Below are 23,105 nucleotides of genomic sequence, written 5' to 3' on the forward strand. Positions count from 1 at the left end.
ATCTTAACTCATTTAAATCGTATTTTGACAGAAGTGCTGTAGCAAAAAATCCACATAATGTCTTTACTTTACCCTATTACTTCTATGGTTATTGAGAAAAACAAACTACATTGACTCCAGAAGAGCAAATCAGGTGTTCAAACAAGTAATTTATCAAAATCATCTTTCCAGCTTACACTTTGGTGATGCAATAAGACAATGATTTTGTAAGAAAAATCTTCAAACTTCAAAAAGTTTTTCTTAATTCCTTACCTTTGTACTGATAAGATAACACCTGGTTATAACATAACACAGGCTTTCACTTAAAAATGCTGCTAGGTTGCATTCTGCTGATTAGATATCACCAGGAACAACATTAACCTTCAGGTATTTTCTAATTGTTGAATAAATTGGCTTAAATCAAATTAAACTCACTTTAGAGATAATTGTTTCAGAGAAAGTTTTGAACCCTACCATAAAATAGGTAGTTAGACATGTTGACTTCTCTACCTAAAATTCCCCAAAATTTGACTAATAGAAGATTCTCGTCCCTGGGTGGGATTGAACCACCAACCTTCCGGTTAACAGCCGAACGTGCTAACCAATTGCGCCACAGAGACTCTATGTGAGACATAAACTAACAACAGCTAAGAAACATTGATCTGGAAAGTTTCCTTGCCAAAGTTTATAAAGTCTCTAATCTGGACAGTTATTTTAGGATTTTTCGCTAATTAAAAGGAACACATTGCCATGTTCTTGTGATGAATCAACCCTTCTTGAGTTCTAAGCATTTCCATGAGCAGCAGAGTGGCGCAGCGGAAGCGTGCTGGGCCCATAACCCAGAGGTCGATGGATCGAAACCATCCTCTGCGATGTGCTATTTTCATTTATCAAATCTAAAATTGGGATTGCTATTTTGACTTTTTTGGTCTTTGCTTATAGTAGAAAATCCATTATCATCTTAACTCATTTAATTCGTATTTTGACAGAAGTGCTGTAGCAAAAAATCCACATAATGTCTTTACTTTACCCTATTACTTCTATGGTTATTGAGAAAAACAAACTACATTGACTCCAGAAGAGCAAATCAGGTGTTCTAACAAGTAATTTATCAAAATCATCTTTCCAGCTTACACTTTGGTGATGCAAAAAGACAATGATTTTGTAAGAAAAATCTTCAAACTTCAAAAAGTTTTTCTTAATTCCTTACCTTTGTACTGATAAGATAACACCTGGTTTTAACATAACACAGGCTTCCACTTAAAAATGCTGCTAGGTTGCATTCTGCTGATTAGATATCACCAGGAACAACATTAACCTTCAGGTATTTTCTAAATGTTGAATAAATTGGCTTAAATCAAATTAAACTCACTTTAGAGATAATTGTTTCAGAGAAAGTCTTGAACCCTACCATAAAATAGGTAGTTTGACATGTTGACTTCTCTACCTAAAATTCCCCAAAATTTCACTAATAGAAGATTTTCGTCCCTGGGTGGGATTAAACCACCAATATTCCAATTAACAGCCGAACGTGCTAACCAATTGTGCCACAGAGACCCTATATGAGACATAAACAAACAACAGCTAAGAAACATTGATCTGGAAAGTTTCCTTACCAAAGTTTATAAAGTCTCTAATCTGGACAGTTATTTTAGGATTTTTCATTAATTAAAAGGAACACATTGCCATGTTCTTGTGATGAATCAACCCTTCTTGAGTTCTAAGCACTTCCATGAGCAGCAGAGTGGCGCAGCGGAAGCGTGCTGGGCCCATAACCCAGAGGTCGTTGTATCGAAACCATCCTCTGCTATGTGCTATTTTCATTTATCAAATCTAAAATTGGGATTGCTATTTTGACTTTTTTGGTCTTTGCTTATAGTAGAAAATCCATTATCATCTTAACTCATTTAAATCGTATTTTGACAGAAGTGCTGTAGCAAAAAATCCACACAATGTCTTTACTTTACCCTATTACTTCTATGGTTATTGAGAAAAACAAACTACATTGACTCCAGAAGAGCAAATCAGGTGTTCAAACAAGTAATTTATCAAAATCATCTTTCCAGCTTACACTTGGTGATGCAATAAGACAATGATTTTGTAAGAAAAATTTTCAAACTTCAAAAAGTTTTTCTTAATTCCTTACCTTTGTACTGATAAGATAACACCTGGTTATAACATAACACAGGCTTTCACTTAAAAATGCTGCTAGGTTGCATTCTGCTGATTAGATATCACCAGGAACAACATTAACCTTCAGGTATTTTCTAATTGTTGAATAAATTGGCTTAAATCAAATTAAACTCACTTTAGAGATAATTGTTTCAGAGAAAGTCTTGAACCCTACCATAAAATAGGTAGTTAGACATGTTGACTTCTCTACCTAAAATTCCCCAAAATTTGACTAATAGAAGATTTTCGTCCCTGGGTGGGATTGAACCACCAATATTCTAATTAAAAGCCGAACGTGCTAACCAATTGTGCCACAGAGACCCTATATGAGACATAAACAAACAACAGCTAAGAAACATTGATCTGGAAAGTTTCCTTACCAAAGTTTATAAAGTCTCTAATCTGGACAGTTATTTTAGGATTTTTCATTAATTAAAAGGAACACATTGCCATGTTCTTGTGATGAATCAACCCTTCTTGAGTTCTAAGCACTTCCATGAGCAGCAGAGTGGCGCAGCGGAAGCGTGCTGGGCCCATAACCCAGAGGTCGTTGGATTGAAACCATCCTCTGCTATGTGCTATTTTCATTTATCAAATCTAAAATTGGGATTGCTATTTTGACTTTTTTGGTCTTTGCTTATAGTAGAAAATCCATTATCATCTTAACTCATTTAAATCGTATTTTGACAGAAGTGCTGTAACAAAAAATCCACATAATGTCTTTACTTTACCCTATTACTTCTATGGTTATTGAGAAAAACAAACTACATTGACTCCAGAAGAGCAAATCAGGTGTTCAAACAAGTAATTTATCAAAATCATCTTTCCAGCTTACACTTTGGTGATGCAATAAGACAATGATTTTGTAAGAAAAATCTTCAAACTTCAAAAAGTTTTTCTTAATTCCTTACCTTTGTACTGATAAGATAACACCTGGTTATAACATAACACAGGCTTTCACTTAAAAATGCTGCTAGGTTGCATTCTGCTGATTAGATATCACCAGGAACAACATTAACCTTCAGGTATTTTCTAATTGTTGAATAAATTGGCTTAAATCAAATTAAACTCACTTTAGAGATAATTGTTTCAGAGAAAGTCTTGAACCCTACCATAAAATAGGTAGTTAGACATGTTGACTTCTCTACCTAAAATTCCCCAAAATTTGACTAATAGAAGATTCTATTCCCTGGGTGGGATTGAACCACCAACCTTCCGGTTAACAGCCGAACGCGCTAACCAATTGCGCCACAGAGACCCTATGTGAGACATAAACTAACAACAGCTAAGAAACATTGATCTGGAAAGTTTCCGTGCCAAAGTTTATAAAGTCTCTAATCTGGACAGTTATTTTAGGATTTTTCGCTAATTAAAAGGAACACATTGCCATGTTCTTGTGATGAATCAACCCTTCTTGAGTTCTAAACATTTCCATGAGCAGCAGAGTGGCGCAGCGGAAGCGTGCTGGGCCCATAACCCAGAGGTCGATGGATCGAAACCATCCTCTGCTATGTGCTATTTTCATTTATCAAATCTAAAATTGGGATTGCTATTTTGACTTTTTTGGTCTTTGCTTATAGTAGAAAATCCATTATCATCTTAACTCATTTAATTCGTATTTTGACAGAAGTGCTGTAGCAAAAAATCCACATAATGTCTTTACTTTACCCTATTACTTCTATGGTTATTGAGAAAAACAAACTACATTGACTCCAGAAGAGCAAATCAGGTGTTCTAACAAGTAATTTATCAAAATCATCTTTCCAGCTTACACTTTGGTGATGCAAAAAGACAATGATTTTGTAAGAAAAATCTTCAAACTTCAAAAAGTTTTTCTTAATTCCTTACCTTTGTACTGATAAGATAACACCTGGTTTTAACATAACACAGGCTTCCACTTAAAAATGCTGCTAGGTTGCATTCTGCTGATTAGATATCACCAGGAACAACATTAACCTTCAGGTATTTTCTAAATGTTGAATAAATTGGCTTAAATCAAATTAAACTCACTTTAGAGATAATTGTTTCAGAGAAAGTCTTGAACCCTACCATAAAATAGGTAGTTTGACATGTTGACTTCTCTACCTAAAATTCCCCAAAATTTCACTAATAGAAGATTTTCGTCCCTGGGTGGGATTAAACCACCAATATTCCAATTAACAGCCGAACGTGCTAACCAATTGTGCCACAGAGACCCTATATGAGACATAAACAAACAACAGCTAAGAAACATTGATCTGGAAAGTTTCCTTACCAAAGTTTATAAAGTCTCTAATCTGGACAGTTATTTTAGGATTTTTCATTAATTAAAAGGAACACATTGCCATGTTCTTGTGATGAATCAACCCTTCTTGAGTTCTAAGCACTTCCATGAGCAGCAGAGTGGCGCAGCGGAAGCATGCTGGGCCCATAACCCAGAGGTCGTTGTATCGAAACCATCCTCTGCTATGTGCTATTTTCATTTATCAAATCTAAAATTGGGATTGCTATTTTGACTTTTTTGGTCTTTGCTTATAGTAGAAAATCCATTATCATCTTAACTCATTTAAATCGTATTTTGACAGAAGTGCTGTAGCAAAAAATCCACACAATGTCTTTACTTTACCCTATTACTTCTATGGTTATTGAGAAAAACAAACTACATTGACTCCAGAAGAGCAAATCAGGTGTTCAAACAAGTAATTTATCAAAATCATCTTTCCAGCTTACACTTTGGTGATGCAATAAGACAATGATTTTGTAAGAAAAATCTTCAAACTTCAAAAAGTTTTTCTTAATTCCTTACCTTTGTACTGATAAGATAACACCTGGTTATAACATAACACAGGCTTTCACTTAAAAATGCTGCTAGGTTGCATTCTGCTGATTAGATATCACCAGGAACAACATTAACCTTCAGGTATTTTCTAATTGTTGAATAAATTGGCTTAAATCAAATTAAACTCACTTTAGAGATAATTGTTTCAGAGAAAGTCTTGAACCCTACCATAAAATAGGTAGTTAGACATGTTGACTTCTCTACCTAAAATTCCCCAAAATTTGACTAATAGAAGATTTTCGTCCCTGGGTGGGATTGAACCACCAATATTCTAATTAAAAGCCGAACGTGCTAACCAATTGTGCCACAGAGACCCTATATGAGACATAAACAAACAACAGCTAAGAAACATTGATCTGGAAAGTTTCCTTACCAAAGTTTATAAAGTCTAATCTGGACAGTTATTTTAGGATTTTTCATTAATTAAAAGGAACACATTGCCATGTTCTTGTGATGAATCAACCCTTCTTGAGTTCTAAGCACTTCCATGAGCAGCAGAGTGGCGCAGCGGAAGCGTGCTGGGCCCATAACCCAGAGGTCGTTGGATTGAAACCATCCTCTGCTATGTGCTATTTTCATTTATCAAATCTAAAATTGGGATTGCTATTTTGACTTTTTTGGTCTTTGCTTATAGTAGAAAATCCATTATCATCTTAACTCATTTAAATCGTATTTTGACAGAAGTGCTGTAGCAAAAAATCCACATAATGTCTTTACTTTACCCTATTACTTCTATGGTTATTGAGAAAAACAAACTACATTGACTCCAGAAGAGCAAATCAGGTGTTCAAACAAGTAATTTATCAAAATCATCTTTCCAGCTTACACTTTGGTGATGCAATAAGACAATGATTTTGTAAGAAAAATCTTCAAACTTCAAAAAGTTTTTCTTAATTCCTTACTTTGTGATGATAAGATAACACCTGGTTATAACATAACACAGGCTTTCACTTAAAAATGCTGCTAGGTTGCATTCTGCTGATTAGATATCACCAGGAACAACATTAACCTTCAGGTATTTTCTAATTGTTGAATAAATTGGCTTAAATCAAATTAAACTCACTTTAGAGATAATTGTTTCAGAGAAAGTCTTGAACCCTAACATAAAATAGGTAGTTAGACATGTTGACTTCTCTACCTAAAATTCCCCAAAATTTGACTAATAGAAGATTCTCGTCCCTGGGTGGGATTGAACCACCAACCTTCCGGTTAACAGCCGAACGCGCTATCCAATTGCGCCACAGAGACCCTATGTGAGTCATAAACTAACAACAGCTAAGAAACATTGATCTGGAAAGTTTCCTTGCCAAAGTTTATAAAGTCTCTAATCTGGACAGTTATTTTAGGATTTTTCGCTAATTAAAAGGAACACATTGCCATGTTCTTGTGATGAATCAACCCTTCTTGAGTTCTAAGCATTTCCATGAGCAGCAGAGTGGCGCAGCGGAAGCGTGCTGGGCCCATAACCCAGAGGTCGATGGATCGAAACCATCCTCTGCTATGTGCTATTTTCAGTTATCAAATCTAAAATTGGGATTGCTATTTTGACTTTTTTGGTCTTTGCTTATAGTAGAAAATCCATTATCATCTTAACTCATTTAATTCGTATTTTGACAGAAGTGCTGTAGCAAAAAATCCACATAATGTCTTTACTTTACCCTATTACTTCTATGGTTATTGAGAAAAACAAACTACATTGACTCCAGAAGAGCAAATCAGGTGTTCTAACAAGTAATTTATCAAAATCATCTTTCCAGCTTACACTTTGGTGATGCAAAAAGACAATGATTTTGTAAGAAAAATCTTCAAACTTCAAAAAGTTTTTCTTAATTCCTTACCTTTGTACTGATAAGATAACACCTGGTTTTAACATAACACAGGCTTCCACTTAAAAATGCTGCTAGGTTGCATTCTGCTGATTAGATATCACCAGGAACAACATTAACCTTCAGGTATTTTCTAAATGTTGAATAAATTGGCTTAAATCAAATTAAACTCACTTTAGAGATAATTGTTTCAGAGAAAGTCTTGAACCCTACCATAAAATAGGTAGTTTGACATGTTGACTTCTCTACCTAAAATTCCCCAAAATTTGACTAATAGAAGATTTTCGTCCCTGGGTGGGATTAAACCACCAATATTCCAATTAACAGCCGAACGTGCTAACCAATTGTGCCACAGAGACCCTATATGAGACATAAACAAACAACAGCTAAGAAACATTGATCTGGAAAGTTTCCTTACCAAAGTTTATAAAGTCTCTAATCTGGACAGTTATTTTAGGATTTTTCATTAATTAAAAGGAACACATTGCCATGTTCTTGTGATGAATCAACCCTTCTTGAGTTCTAAGCACTTCCATGAGCAGCAGAGTGGCGCAGCAGAAGCATGCTGGGCCCATAACCCAGAGGTCGTTGTATCGAAACCATCCTCTGCTATGTGCTATTTTCATTTATCAAATCTAAAATTGGGATTGCTATTTTGACTTTTTTGGTCTTTGCTTATATTAGAAAATCCATTATCATCTTAACTCATTTAAATCGTATTTTGACAGAAGTGCTGTAGCAAAAAATCCACATAATGTCTTTACTTTACCCTATTACTTCTATGGTTATTGAGAAAAACAAACTACATTGACTCCAGAAGAGCAAATCAGGTGTTCAAACAAGTAATTTATCAAAATCATCTTTCCAGCTTACACTTTGGTGATGCAATAAGACAATGATATTGTAAGAAAAATCTTCAAACTTCAAAAAGTTTTTCTTAATTCCTTACCTTTGTACTGATAAGATAACACCTGGTTATAACATAACACAGGCTTTCACTTAAAAATGCTGCTAGGTTGCATTCTGCTGATTAGATATCACCAGGAACAACATTAACTTTCAGGTATTTTCTAATTGTTGAATAAATTGGCTTAAATCAAATTAAACTCACTTTAGAGATAATTGTTTCAGAGAAAGTCTTGAACCCTACCATAAAATAGGTAGTTAGACATGTTGACTTCTCTACCTAAAATTCCCCAAAATTTGTCTAATAGAAGATTTTCGTCCCTGGGTGGGATTGAACCACCAATATTCTAATTAACAGCCGAACGTGCTAACCAATTGTGCCACAGAGACCCTATATGAGACATAAACAAACAACAGCTAAGAAACATTGATCTGGAAAGTTTCCTTACCAAAGTTTATAAAGTCTCTAATCTGGACAGTTATTTTAGGATTTTTCGCTAATTAAAAGGAACACATTGCCATGTTCTTGTGATGAATCAACCCTTCTTGAGTTCTACGCATTTCCATGAGCAGCAGAGTGGCGCAGCGGAAGCGTGCTGGGCCCATAACCCAGAGGTCAATGGATCAAAACCATCCTCTGCTATGTGCTATTTTCATTTATCAAATCTAAAATTGGGATTGCTATTTTGACTTTTTTGGTCTTTGCTTATAGTAGAAAATCCATTATCATCTTAACTCATTTAATTCGTATTTTGACAGAAGTGCTGTAGCAAAAAATCCACGTAATGTCTTTAATTTACCCTATTACTTCTATGGTTATTGAGAAAAACAAACTACATTGACTCCAGAAGAGCAAATCAGGTGTTCTAACAAGTAATTTATCAAAATCATCTTTCCAGCTTACACTTTGGTGATGCAAAAAGACAATGATTTTGTAAGAAAAATCTTCAAACTTCAAAAAGTTTTTCTTAGTTCCTTACCTTTGTACTGATAAGATAACACCTGGTTTTAACATAACACAGGCTTCCACTTAAAAATGCTGCTAGGTTGCATTCTGCTGATTAGATATCACCAGGAACAACATTAACCTTCAGGTATTTTCTAAATGTTGAATAAATTGGCTTAAATCAAATTAAACTCACTTTAGAGATAATTGTTTCAGAGAAAGTCTTGAACCCTACCATAAAATAGGTAGTTTGACATGTTGACTTCTCTACCTAAAATTCCCCAAAATTTCACTAATAGAAGATATTCGTCCCTGGGTGGGATTAAACCACCAATATTCCAATTAACAGCCGAACGTGCTAACCAATTGTGCCACAGAGACCCTATATGAGACATAAACAAACAACAGCTAAGAAACATTGATCTGGAAAGTTTCCTTACCAAAGTTTATAAAGTCTCTAATCTGGACAGTTATTTTAGGATTTTTCATTAATTAAAAGGAACACATTGCCATGTTCTTGTGATGAATCAACCCTTCTTGAGTTCTAAGCACTTCCATGAGCAGCAGAGTGGCGCAGCGGAAGCGTGCTGGGCCCATAACCCAGAGGTCGTTGTATCGAAACCATCCTCTGCTATGTGCTATTTTCATTTATCAAATCTAAAATTGGGATTGCTATTTTGACTTTTTTGGTCTTTGCTTATATTAGAAAATCCATTATCATCTTAACTCATTTAAATCGTATTTTGACAGAAGTGCTGTAGCAAAAAATCCACATAATGTCTTTACTTTACCCTATTACTTCTATGGTTATTGAGAAAAACAAACTACATTGACTCCAGAAGAGCAAATCAGGTGTTCAAACAAGTAATTTATCAAAATCATCTTTCCAGCTTACACTTTGGTGATGCAATAAGACAATGATATTGTAAGAAAAATCTTCAAACTTCAAAAAGTTTTTCTTAATTCCTTACCTTTGTACTGATAAGATAACACCTGGTTATAACATAACACAGGCTTTCACTTAAAAATGCTGCTAGGTTGCATTCTGCTGATTAGATATCACCAGGAACAACATTAACTTTCAGGTATTTTCTAATTGTTGAATAAATTGGCTTAAATCAAATTAAACTCACTTTAGAGATAATTGTTTCAGAGAAAGTCTTGAACCCTACCATAAAATAGGTAGTTAGACATGTTGACTTCTCTACCTAAAATTCCCCAAAATTTGTCTAATAGAAGATTTTCGTCCCTGGGTGGGATTGAACCACCAATATTCTAATTAACAGCCGAACGTGCTAACCAATTGTGCCACAGAGACCCTATATGAGACATAAACAAACAACAGCTAAGAAACATTGATCTGGAAAGTTTCCTTACCAAAGTTTATAAAGTCTCTAATCTGGACAGTTATTTTAGGATTTTTCGCTAATTAAAAGGAACACATTGCCATGTTCTTGTGATGAATCAACCCTTCTTGAGTTCTACGCATTTCCATGAGCAGCAGAGTGGCGCAGCGGAAGCGTGCTGGGCCCATAACCCAGAGGTCAATGGATCAAAACCATCCTCTGCTATGTGCTATTTTCATTTATCAAATCTAAAATTGGGATTGCTATTTTGACTTTTTTGGTCTTTGCTTATAGTAGAAAATCCATTATCATCTTAACTCATTTAATTCGTATTTTGACAGAAGTGCTGTAGCAAAAAATCCACGTAATGTCTTTAATTTACCCTATTACTTCTATGGTTATTGAGAAAAACAAACTACATTGACTCCAGAAGAGCAAATCAGGTGTTCTAACAAGTAATTTATCAAAATCATCTTTCCAGCTTACACTTTGGTGATGCAAAAAGACAATGATTTTGTAAGAAAAATCTTCAAACTTCAAAAAGTTTTTCTTAGTTCCTTACCTTTGTACTGATAAGATAACACCTGGTTTTAACATAACACAGGCTTCCACTTAAAAATGCTGCTAGGTTGCATTCTGCTGATTAGATATCACCAGGAACAACATTAACCTTCAGGTATTTTCTAAATGTTGAATAAATTGGCTTAAATCAAATTAAACTCACTTTAGAGATAATTGTTTCAGAGAAAGTCTTGAACCCTACCATAAAATAGGTAGTTTGACATGTTGACTTCTCTACCTAAAATTCCCCAAAATTTCACTAATAGAAGATATTCGTCCCTGGGTGGGATTAAACCACCAATATTCCAATTAACAGCCGAACGTGCTAACCAATTGTGCCACAGAGACCCTATATGAGACATAAACAAACAACAGCTAAGAAACATTGATCTGGAAAGTTTCCTTACCAAAGTTTATAAAGTCTCTAATCTGGACAGTTATTTTAGGATTTTTCATTAATTAAAAGGAACACATTGCCATGTTCTTGTGATGAATCAACCCTTCTTGAGTTCTAAGCACTTCCATGAGCAGCAGAGTGGCGCAGCGGAAGCGTGCTGGGCCCATAACCCAGAGGTCGTTGTATCGAAACCATCCTCTGCTATGTGCTATTTTCATTTATCAAATCTAAAATTGGGATTGCTATTTTGACTTTTTTGGTCTTTGCTTATAGTAGAAAATCCATTATCATCTTAACTCATTTAAATCGTATTTTGACAGAAGTGCTGTAGCAAAAAATCCACATAATGTCTTTACTTTACCCTATTACTTCTATGGTTATTGAGAAAAACAAACTACATTGACTCCAGAAGAGCAAATCAGGTGTTCAAACAAGTAATTTATCAAAATCATCTTTCCAGCTTACACTTTGGTGATGCAATAAGACAATGATTTTGTAAGAAAAATCTTCAAACTTCAAAAAGTTTTTCTTAATTCCTTACCTATGTACTGATAAGATAACACCTGGTTATAACATAACACAGGCTTTCACTTAAAAATGCTGCTAGGTTGCATTCTGCTGATTAGATATCACCAGGAACAACATTAACCTTCAGGTATTTTCTAATTGTTGAATAAATTGGCTTAAATCAAATTAAACTCACTTTAGAGATAATTGTTTCAGAGAAAGTCTTGAACCCTACCATAAAATAGGTAGTTAGACATGTTGACTTCTCTACCTAAAATTCCCCAAAATTTGACTAATAGAAGATTTTCGTCCCTGGGTGGGATTGAACCACCAATATTCTAATTAACAGCCGAACGTGCTAACCAATTGTGCCACAGAGACCCTATATGAGACATAAACAAACAACAGCTAAGAAACATTGATCTGGAAAGTTTCCTTACCAAAGTTTATAAAGTCTCTAATCTGGACAGTTATTTTAGGATTTTTCGCTAATTAAAAGGAACACATTGCCATGTTCTTGTGATGAATCAACCCTTCTTGAGTTCTAAGCATTTCCACGAGCAGCAGAGTGGCGCAGCGGAAGCGTGCTGGGCCCATAACCCAGAGGTCAATGGATCGAAACCATCCTCTGCTATGTGCTATTTTCATTTATCAAATCTAAAATTGGGATTGCTATTTTGACTTTTTTGGTCTTTGCTTATAGTAGAAAATCCATTATCATCTTAACTCATTTAATTCGTATTTTGACAGAAGTGCTGTAGCAAAAAATCCACATAATGTCTTTACTTTACCCTATTACTTCTATGGTTATTGAGAAAAACAAACTACATTGACTCCAGAAGAGCAAATCAGGTGTTCTAACAAGTAATTTATCAAAATCATCTTTCCAGCTTACACTTTGGTGATGCAAAAAGACAATGATTTTGTAAGAAAAATCTTCAAACTTCAAAAAGTTTTTCTTAATTCCTTACCTTTGTACTGATAAGATAACACCTGGTTTTAACATAACACAGGCTTCCACTTAAAAATGCTGCTAGGTTGCATTCTGCTGATTAGATATCACCAGGAACAACATTAACCTTCAGGTATTTTCTAAATGTTGAATAAATTGGCTTAAATCAAATTAAACTCACTTTAGAGATAATTGTTTCAGAGAAAGTCTTGAACCCTACCATAAAATAGGTAGTTTGACATGTTGACTTCTCTACCTAAAATTCCCCAAAATTTCACTAATAGAAGATTTTCGTCCCTGGGTGGGATTAAACCACCAATATTCCAATTAACAGCCGAACGTGCTAACCAATTGTGCCACAGAGACCCTATATGAGACATAAACAAACAACAGCTAAGAAACATTGATCTGGAAAGTTTCCTTACCAAAGTTTATAAAGTCTCTAATCTGGACAGTTATTTTAGGATTTTTCATTAATTAAAAGGAACACATTGCCATGTTCTTGTGATGAATCAACCCTTCTTGAGTTCTAAGCACTTCCATGAGCAGCAGAGTGGCGCAGCAGAAGCGTGCTGGGCCCATAACCCAGAGGTCGTTGTATCGAAACCATCCTCTGCTATGTGCTATTTTCATTTATCAAATCTAAAATTGGGATTGCTATTTTGACTTTTTTGGTCTTTGCTTATAGTAGAAAATCCATTATCATCTTAACTCATTTAAATCGTATTTTGACAGAAGTGCTGTAGCAAAAAATCCACATAATGTCTTTACTTTACCCTATTACTTCTATGGTTATTGAGAAAAACAAACTACATTGACTCCAGAAGAGCAAATCAGGTGTTCAAACAAGTAATTTATCAAAATCATCTTTCCAGCTTACACTTTGGTGATGCAATAAGACAATGATATTGTAAGAAAAATCTTCAAACTTCAAAAAGTTTTTCTTAATTCCTTACCTTTGTACTGATAAGATAACACCTGGTTATAACATAACACAGGCTTTCACTTAAAAATGCTGCTAGGTTGCATTCTGCTGATTAGATATCACCAGGAACAACATTAACTTTCAGGTATTTTCTAATTGTTGAATAAATTGGCTTAAATCAAATTAAACTCACTTTAGAGATAATTGTTTCAGAGAAAGTCTTGAACCCTACCATAAAATAGGTAGTTAGACATGTTGACTTCTCTACCTAAAATTCCCCAAAATTTGTCTAATAGAAGATTTTCGTCCCTGGGTGGGATTGAACCACCAATATTCTAATTAACAGCCGAACGTGCTAACCAATTGTGCCACAGAGACCCTATATGAGACATAAACAAACAACAGCTAAGAAACATTGATCTGGAAAGTTTCCTTACCAAAGTTTATAAAGTCTCTAATCTGGACAGTTATTTTAGGATTTTTCGCTAATTAAAAGGAACACATTGCCATGTTCTTGTGATGAATCAACCCTTCTTGAGTTCTAAGCATTTCCATGAGCAGCAGAGTGGCGCAGCGGAAGCGTGCTGGGCCCATAACCCAGAGGTCAATGGATCAAAACCATCCTCTGCTATGTGCTATTTTCATTTATCAAATCTAAAATTGGGATTGCTATTTTGACTTTTTTGGTCTTTGCTTATAGTAGAAAATCCATTATCATCTTAACTCATTTAATTCGTATTTTGACAGAAGTGCTGTAGCAAAAAATCCACATAATGTCTTTACTTTACCCTATTACTTCTATGGTTATTGAGAAAAACAAACTACATTGACTCCAGAAGAGCAAATCAGGTGTTCTAACAAGTAATTTATCAAAATCATCTTTCCAGCTTACACTTTGGTGATGCAAAAAGACAATGATTTTGTAAGAAAAATCTTCAAACTTCAAAAAGTTTTTCTTAATTCCTTACCTTTGTACTGATAAGATAACACCTGGTTTTAACATAACACAGGCTTCCACTTAAAAATGCTGCTAGGTTGCATTCTGCTGATTAGATATCACCAGGAACAACATTAACCTTCAGGTATTTTCTAAATGTTGAATAAATTGGCTTAAATCAAATTAAACTCACTTTAGAGATAATTGTTTCAGAGAAAGTCTTGAACCCTACCATAAAATAGGTAGTTTGACATGTTGACTTCTCTACCTAAAATTCCCCAAAATTTCACTAATAGAAGATATTCGTCCCTGGGTGGGATTAAACCACCAATATTCCAATTAACAGCCGAACGTGCTAACCAATTGTGCCACAGAGACCCTATATGAGACATAAACAAACAACAGCTAAGAAACATTGATCTGGAAAGTTTCCTTACCAAAGTTTATAAAGTCTCTAATCTGGACAGTTATTTTAGGATTTTTCATTAATTAAAAGGAACACATTGCCATGTTCTTGTGATGAATCAACCCTTCTTGAGTTCTAAGCACTTCCATGAGCAGCAGAGTGGCGCAGCGGAAGCGTGCTGGGCCCATAACCCAGAGGTCGTTGTATCGAAACCATCCTCTGCTATGTGCTATTTTCATTTATCAAATCTAAAATTGGGATTGCTATTTTGACTTTTTTGGTCTTTGCTTATAGTAGAAAATCCATTATCATCTTAACTCATTTAAATCGTATTTTGACAGAAGTGCTGTAGCAAAAAATCCACATAATGTCTTTACTTTACCCTATTACTTCTATGGTTATTGAGAAAAACAAACTACATTGACTCCAGAAGAGCAAATCAGGTGTTCAAACAAGTAATTTATCAAAATCATCTTTCCAGCTTACACTTTGGTGATGCAATAAGACAATGATTTTGTAAGAAAAATCTTCAAACTTCAAAAAGTTTTTCTTAATTCCTTACCTTTGTACTGATAAGATAACACCTGGTTATAACATAACACAGGCTTTCACTTAAAAATGCTGCTAGGTTGCATTCTGCTGATTAGATATCACCAGGAACAACATTAACCTTCAGGTATTTTCTAATTGTTGAATAAATTGGCTTAAATCAAATTAAACTCACTTTAGAGATAATTGTTTCAGAGAAAGTCTTGAACCCTACCATAAAATAGGTAGTTAGACATGTTGACTTCTCTACCTAAAATTCCCCAAAATTTGTCTAATAGAAGATTTTCGTCCCTGGGTGGGATTGAACCACCAATATTCTAATTAACAGCCGAACGTGCTAACCAATTGTGCCACAGAGACCCTATATGAGACATAAACAAACAACAGCTAAGAAACATTGATCTGGAAAGTTTCCTTACCAAAGTTTATAAAGTCTCTAATCTGGACAGTTATTTTAGGATTTTTCGCTAATTAAAAGGAACACATTGCCATGTTCTTGTGATGAATCAACCCTTCTTGAGTTCTAAGCATTTCCATGAGCAGCAGAGTGGCGCAGCGGAAGCGTGCTGGGCCAATAACCCAGAGGTCAATGGATCGAAACCATCCTCTGCTATGTGCTATTTTCATTTATCAAATCTAAAATTGGGATTGCTATTTTGACTTTTTTGGTCTTTGCTTATAGTAGAAAATCCATTATCATCTTAACTCATTTAATTCGTATTTTGACAGAAGTGCTGTAGCAAAAAATCCACATAATGTCTTTACTTTACCCTATTACTTCTATGGTTATTGAGAAAAACAAACTACATTGACTCCAGAAGAGCAAATCAGGTGTTCTAACAAGTAATTTATCAAAATCATCTTTCCAGCTTACACTTTGGTGATGCAAAAAGACAATGATTTTGTAAGAAAAATCTTCAAACTTCAAAAAGTTTTTCTTAATTCCTTACCTTTGTACTGATAAGATAACACCTGGTTTTAACATAACACAGGCTTCCACTTAAAAATGCTGCTAGGTTGCATTCTGCTGATTAGATATCACCAGGAACAACATTAACCTTCAGGTATTTTCTAAATGTTGAATAAATTGGCTTAAATCAAATTAAACTCACTTTAGAGATAATTGTTTCAGAGAAAGTCTTGAACCCTACCATAAAATAGGTAGTTTGACATGTTGACTTCTCTACCTAAAATTCCCCAAAATTTCACTAATAGAAGATTTTCGTCCCTGGGTGGGATTAAACCACCAATATTCCAATTAACAGCCGAACGTGCTAACCAATTGTGCCACAGAGACCCTATATGAGACATAAACAAACAACAGCTAAGAAATATTGATCTGGAAAGTTTCCTTACCAAAGTTTATAAAGTCTCTAATCTGGACAGTTATTTTAGGATTTTTCATTAATTAAAAGGAACACATTGCCATGTTCTTGTGATGAATCAACCCTTCTTGAGTTCTAAGCACTTCCATGAGCAGCAGAGTGGCGCAGCGGAAGCGTGCTGGGCCCATAACCCAGAGGTCGTTGTATCGAAACCATCCTCTGCTATGTGCTATTTTCATTTATCAAATCTAAAATTGGGATTGCTATTTTGACTTTTTTGGTCTTTGCTTATAGTAGAAAATCCATTATCATCTTAACTCATTTAAATCGTATTTTGACAGAAGTGCTGTAGCAAAAAATCCACATAATGTCTTTACTTTACCCTATTACTTCTATGGTTATTGAGAAAAACAAACTACATTGACTCCAGAAGAGCAAATCAGGTGTTCAAACAAGTAATTTATCAAAATCATCTTTCCAGCTTACACTTTGGTGATGCAATAAGACAATGATTTTGTAAGAAAAATCTTCAAACTTCAAAAAGTTTTTCTTAATTCCTTACCTATGTACTGATAAGATAACACCTGGTTATAACATAACACAGGCTTTCACTTAAAAATGCTGCTAGGTTGCATTCTGCTGATTAGATATCACCAGGAACAACATTAACCTTCAGGTATTTTCTAATTGTTGAATAAATTGGCTTAAATCAAATTAAACTCACTTTAGAGATAATTGTTTCAGAGAAAGTCTTGAACCCTACCATAAAATAGGTAGTTAGACATGTTGACTTCTCTACCTAAAATTCCCCAAAATTTGACTAATAGAAGATTTTCGTCCCTGGGTAGGATTGAACCACCAATATTCTAATTAACAGCCGAACGTGCTAACCAATTGTGCCACAGAGACCCTATATGAGACATAAACAAACAACAGCTAAGAAACATTGATCTGGAAAGTTTCCTTACCAAAGTTTATAAAGTCTCTAATCTGGACAGTTATTTTAGGATTTTTCGCTAATTAAAAGGAACACATTGCCATGTTCTTGTGATGAATCAACCCTTCTTGAGTTCTAAGCATTTCCATGAGCAGCAGAGTGGCGCAGCGGAAGCGTGCTGGGCCCATAACCCAGAGGTCAATGGATCGAAACCATCCTCTGCTATGTGCTATTTTCATTTATCAAATCTAAAATTGGGATTGCTATTTTGACTTTTTTGGTCTTTGCTTATAGTAGAAAATCCATTATCATCTTAACTCATTTAATTCGTATTTTGACAGAAGTGCTGTAGCAAAAAATCCACATAATGTCTTTACTTTACCCTATTACTTCTATGGTTATTGAGAAAAACAAACTACATTGACTCCAGAAGAGCAAATCAGGTGTTCTAACAAGTAATTTATCAAAATCATCTTTCCAGCTTACACTTTGGTGATGCAAAAAGACAATGATTTTGTAAGAAAAATCTTCAAACTTCAAAAAGTTTTTCTTAATTCCTTACCTTTGTACTGATAAGATAACACCTGGTTTTAACATAACACAGGCTTCCACTTAAAAATGCTGCTAGGTTGCATTCTGCTGATTAGATATCACCAGGAACAACATTAACCTTCAGGTATTTTCTAAATGTTGAATAAATTGGCTTAAATCAAATTAAACTCACTTTAGAGATAATTGTTTCAGAGAAAGTCTTGAAACCTACCATAAAATAGGTAGTTTGACATGTTGACTTCTCTACCTAAAAATCCCCAAAATTTGACTAATAGAAGATTTTTGTCCCTGGGTGTGATTGAACCACCAACCTTCCGGTTAACAGCCGAACGTGCTAACCAATTGCGCCACAGAGACCCTATGTGAGACATAAACTAACAACAGCTAAGAAACATTGATCTGGAAAGTTTCCTTGCCAAAGTTTATAAAGTCTCTAATCTGGACAGTTATTTTAGGATTTTTCGCTAATTAAAAGGAACACATTGCCATGTTCTTGTGATGAATCAACCCTTCTTGAGTTCTAAGCACTTCCATGAGCAGCAGAGTGGTGCAGCGGAAGCGTGCTGGGCCCATAACCCAGAGGTCGTTGGATCGAAACCATCCTCTGCTATGTGCTATTTTCATTTATCAAATCTAAAATTGGGATTGCTATTTTGACTTTTTTGGTCTTTGCTTATAGTAGAAAATCCATTATCATCTTAACTCATTTAATTCGTATTTTGACAGAAGTGCTGTAGCAAGAAATCCACATAATGTCTTTACTTTACCCTATTACTTCTATGGTTATTGAGAAAAACAAACTACATTGACTCCAGAAGAGCAAATCAGGTGTTCTAACAAGTAATTTATCAAAATCATCTTTCCAGCTTACACTTTGGTGATGCAATAAGACAATGATTTTGTAAGAAAAATCTTCAAACTTCAAAAAGTTTTTCTTAATTCCTTACCTTTGTACTGATAAGATAACACCTGGTTATAACATAACACAGGCTTTCACTTAAAAATGCTGCTAGGTTGCATTCTGCTGATTAGATATCACCAGGAACAACATTAACCTTCAGGTATTTTCTAATTGTTGAATAAATTGGCTTAAATCAAATTAAACTCACTTTAGAGATAATTGTTTCAGAGAAAGTCTTGAACCCTACCATAAAATAGGTAGTTAGACATGTTGACTTCTCTACCTAAAATTCCCCAAAATTTGACTAATAGAAGATTCTCGTCCCTGGGTGGGATTGAACCACCAATATTCCAATTAACAGCCGAACGTGCTAACCAATTGTGCCACAGAGACCCTATATGAGACATAAACAAACAACAGCTAAGAAACATTGATCTGGAAAGTTTCCTTACCAAAGTTTATAAAGTCTCTAATCTGGACAGTTATTTTAGGATTTTTCATTAATTAAAAGGAACACATTGCCATGTTCTTGTGATGAATCAACCCTTCTTGAGTTCTAAGCACTTCCATGAGCAGCAGAGTGGCGCAGCGGAAGCGTGCTGGGCCCATAACCCAGAGGTCGATGGATCGAAACCATCCTCTGCTATGTGCTATTTTCATTTATCAAATCTAAAATTGGGATTGCTATTTTGACTTTTTTGGTCTTTGCTTATAGTAGAAAATCCATTATCATCTTAACTCATTTAATTCGTATTTTGACAGAAGTGCTGTAGCAAAAAATCCACATAATGTCTTTACTTTACCCTATTACTTCTATGGTTATTGAGAAAAACAAACTACATTGACTCCAGAAGAGCAAATCAGGTGATATAACAAGTAATTTATCAAAATCATCTTTCCAGCTTACACTTTGGTGATGCAATAAGACAATGATTTTGTAAGAAAAATCTTCACACTTCAAAAAGTTTTTCTTAATTCCTTACCTTTGTACTGATAAGATAACACCTGGTTTTAACATAACACAGGCTTCCATTTAAAAATGCTGCTAGGTTGCATTCTGCTGATTAGATGTAACCAGGAACAACATTAACCTTCAAGTATTTTCTAAATGTTGAATAAATTGGCTTAAATCAAATTAAACTCACTTTAGAGATAATTGTTTCAGAGAAAGTCTTGAAACCTACCATAAAATAGGTAGTTTGACATGTTGACTTCTCTACCTAAAAATCCCCAAAATTTGACTAATAGAAGATTTTTGTCCCTGGGTGGGATTGAACCACCAACCTTCCGGTTAACAGCCGAACGTGCTAACCAATTGTGCCACAGAGACCCTATGTGAGACATAAACTAACAACAGCTAAGAAACATTGATCTGGAAAGTTTCCTTGCCAAAGTTTATAAAGTCTCTAATCTGGACAGTTATTTTAGGATTTTTCATTAATTAAAAGGAACACATTGCCATGTTCTTGTGATGAATCAACCCTTCTTGAGTTCTAAGCACTTCCATGAGCAGCAGAGTGGTGCAGTGGAAGTGTGCTGGGCCCATAACCCAGAGGTCGTTGCATCGAAACCATCCTCTGCTATGTGCTATTTTCATTTATCAAATCTAAAATTGGGATTGCTATTTTGACTTTTTTGGTCTTTGCTTATAATAGAAAATCCATTATCATCTTAACTCATTAAAATCGTATTTTGACAGAAGTGCTGTAGCAAAAAATCCACATAATGTCTTTACTTTACCCTATTACTTCTATGGTTATTGAGAAAAACAAACTACATTGACTCCAGAAGAGCAAATCAGGTGTTCAAACAAGTAATTTATCAAAATCATCTTTCCAGCTTACACTTTGGTGATGCAATAAGACAATGATTTTGTAAGAAAAATCTTCAAACTTCAAAAAGTTTTTCTTAATTCCTTACCTTTGTACTGATAAGATAACAACTGGTTATAACATAACACAGGCTTTCACTTAAAAATGCTGCTAGGTTGCATTCTGCTGATTAGATATCACCAGGAACAACATTAACCTTCAGGTATTTTCTAATTGTTGAATAAATTGGCTTAAATCAAATTAAACTCACTTTAGAGATAATTGTTTCAGAGAAAGTCTTGAACCCTACCATAAAAAAGGTAGTTAGACATGTTGACTTCTCTACCTAAAATACCCCAAAATTTGACTAATAGAAGATTCTCGTCCCTGGGTGGGATTGAACTACCAACCTTCCGGTTAAAAGCCGAACGCGCTAACCAATTGCGCCACAGAGACCCTATGTGAGACATAAACTAACAACAGCTAAGAAACATTGATCTGGAAAGTTTCCTTGCCAAAGTTTATAAAGTCTCTAATCTGGACAGTTATTTTAGGATTTTTCGCTAATTAAAAGGAACACATTGCCATGTTCTTGTGATGAATCAACCCTTCTTGAGTTCTAAGCACTTCCATGAGCAGCAGATTGGCCCAGCAGAAGCGTGCTGGGCCATAACCCAGAGGTCGATGGATCGAAACCATCTTCTGCTATGTGCTATTTTCATTTATCAAATCTAAAATTGGGATTGCTATTTTGACTTTTTTGGTCTTTGCTTATAGTAGAAAATCCATTATCATCTTAACTCATTTAATTCGTATTTTGACAGAAGTGCTGTAGCAAAAAATCCACATAATGTCTTTACTTTACCCTATTACTTCTATGGTTATTGAGAAAAACAAACTACATTGACTCCAGAAGAGCAAATCAGGTGTTCTAACAAGTAATTTATCAAAATCATCTTTCCAGCTTACACTTTGGTGATGCAAAAAGACAATGATTTTGTAAGGAAAATCTTCAAACTTCAAAAAGTTTTTCTTAATTCCTTACCTTTGTACTGATAAGATAACACCTGGTTATAACATAACACAGGCTTTCACTTAAAAATGCTGCTGGGTTGCATTCTGCTGATTAGATATCACCAGGAACAACATTAACCTTCTGGTATTTTCTAATTGTTGAATAAATTGGCTTAAATCAAATTAAACTCACTTTAGAGATAATTGTTTCAGAGAAAGTCTTGAACCCTACCATAAAATAGGTAGTTAGACATGTTGACTTCTCTACCTAAAATTCCCCAAAATTTGACTAATAGAAGATACTCGTCCCTGGGTGGGATTGAACCACCAACCTTCCGGTTAACAGCCGAACGCGCTAACCAATTGCGCCACAGAGACCCTATGCTAGACATAAACTAACAACAGCTAAGAAACATTGATCTGGAAAGTTTCCTTGCCAAAGTTTATAAAGTCTCTAATCTGGACAGTTATTTTAGGATTTTTCGTTAATTAAAAGGAACACATTGCCATGTTCTTGTGATGAATTAACCCTTCTTGAGTTCTAAGCATTTCCATGAGCAGCAGAGTGGCGCAGCGGAAGCGTGCTGGGCCCATAACCCAGAGGTCGATGGATCGAAACCATCCTCTGCTATGTGCTATTTTCATTTATCAAATCTAAAATTGGGATTGCTATTTTGACTTTTTTGGTCTTTGCTTATAGTAGAAAATCCATTATCATCTTAACTCATTTAATTCGTATTTTGACAGAAGTGATGTAGCAAAAAATCCACATAATGTCTTTACTTTACCCTATTACTTCTATGGTTATTGAGAAAAACAAATACATTGACTCCAGAAGAGCAAATCAGGTGTTCTAACAAGTAATTTATCAAAATCATCTTTCCAGCTTACACTTTGGTGATGCAAAAAGACAATGATTTTGTAAGAAAAATCTTCTCACTTCAAAAAGTTTTTCTTAATTCCTTACCTTTGTACTGATAAGATAACACCTGGTTTTAACATAACACAGGCTTCCACTTAAAAATGCTGCTAGGTTGCATTCTGCTGATTAGATATCACCAGGAACAACATTAACCTTCAGGTATTTTCTAAATGTTGAATAAATTGGCTTAAATCAAATTAAACTCACTTTAGAGATAATTGTTTCAGAGAAAGTCTTGAACCCTACCATAAAATAGGTAGTTAGACATGTTGACTTCTCTACCTAAAATTCCCCAAAATTTGACTAATAGAAGATTTTTGTCCCTGGGTGGGATTGAACCACCAATATTCCAATTAACAGCCGAACGTGCTAACCAATTGTGCCACAGAGACCCTATATGAGACATAAACAAACAA

The 23,105-nt window shown here is 34.8% G+C and overlaps 3 non-coding genes across 3 annotated transcripts; all 3 read right to left on the reverse strand.

The window, feature by feature from the left end:
- Window positions 1-525: 525 nt before the first annotated feature.
- On the reverse strand, window positions 526-599 carry TRNAN-GUU (transfer RNA asparagine (anticodon GUU)). The gene has a single exon. It is a non-coding gene; the product is annotated as a tRNA-Asn (tRNA).
- Window positions 600-6,143: 5,544 nt separating this feature from the next.
- On the reverse strand, window positions 6,144-6,217 carry TRNAN-GUU (transfer RNA asparagine (anticodon GUU)). Its single transcript has one exon. It is a non-coding gene; the product is annotated as a tRNA-Asn (tRNA).
- A 15,854-nt stretch (window positions 6,218-22,071) lies between these two features.
- TRNAN-GUU (transfer RNA asparagine (anticodon GUU)) lies at window positions 22,072-22,145 on the reverse strand. Its single transcript has one exon. It is a non-coding gene; the product is annotated as a tRNA-Asn (tRNA).
- Between the last annotated feature and the right edge of the window lie 960 nt (window positions 22,146-23,105).

This window comes from Taudactylus pleione, unplaced genomic scaffold, assembly GCF_031769625.1.
Source record: "Taudactylus pleione unplaced genomic scaffold, aTauple2 ptg000134l, whole genome shotgun sequence".
NCBI classification, from domain to species: domain Eukaryota; kingdom Metazoa; phylum Chordata; class Amphibia; order Anura; family Myobatrachidae; genus Taudactylus; species Taudactylus pleione.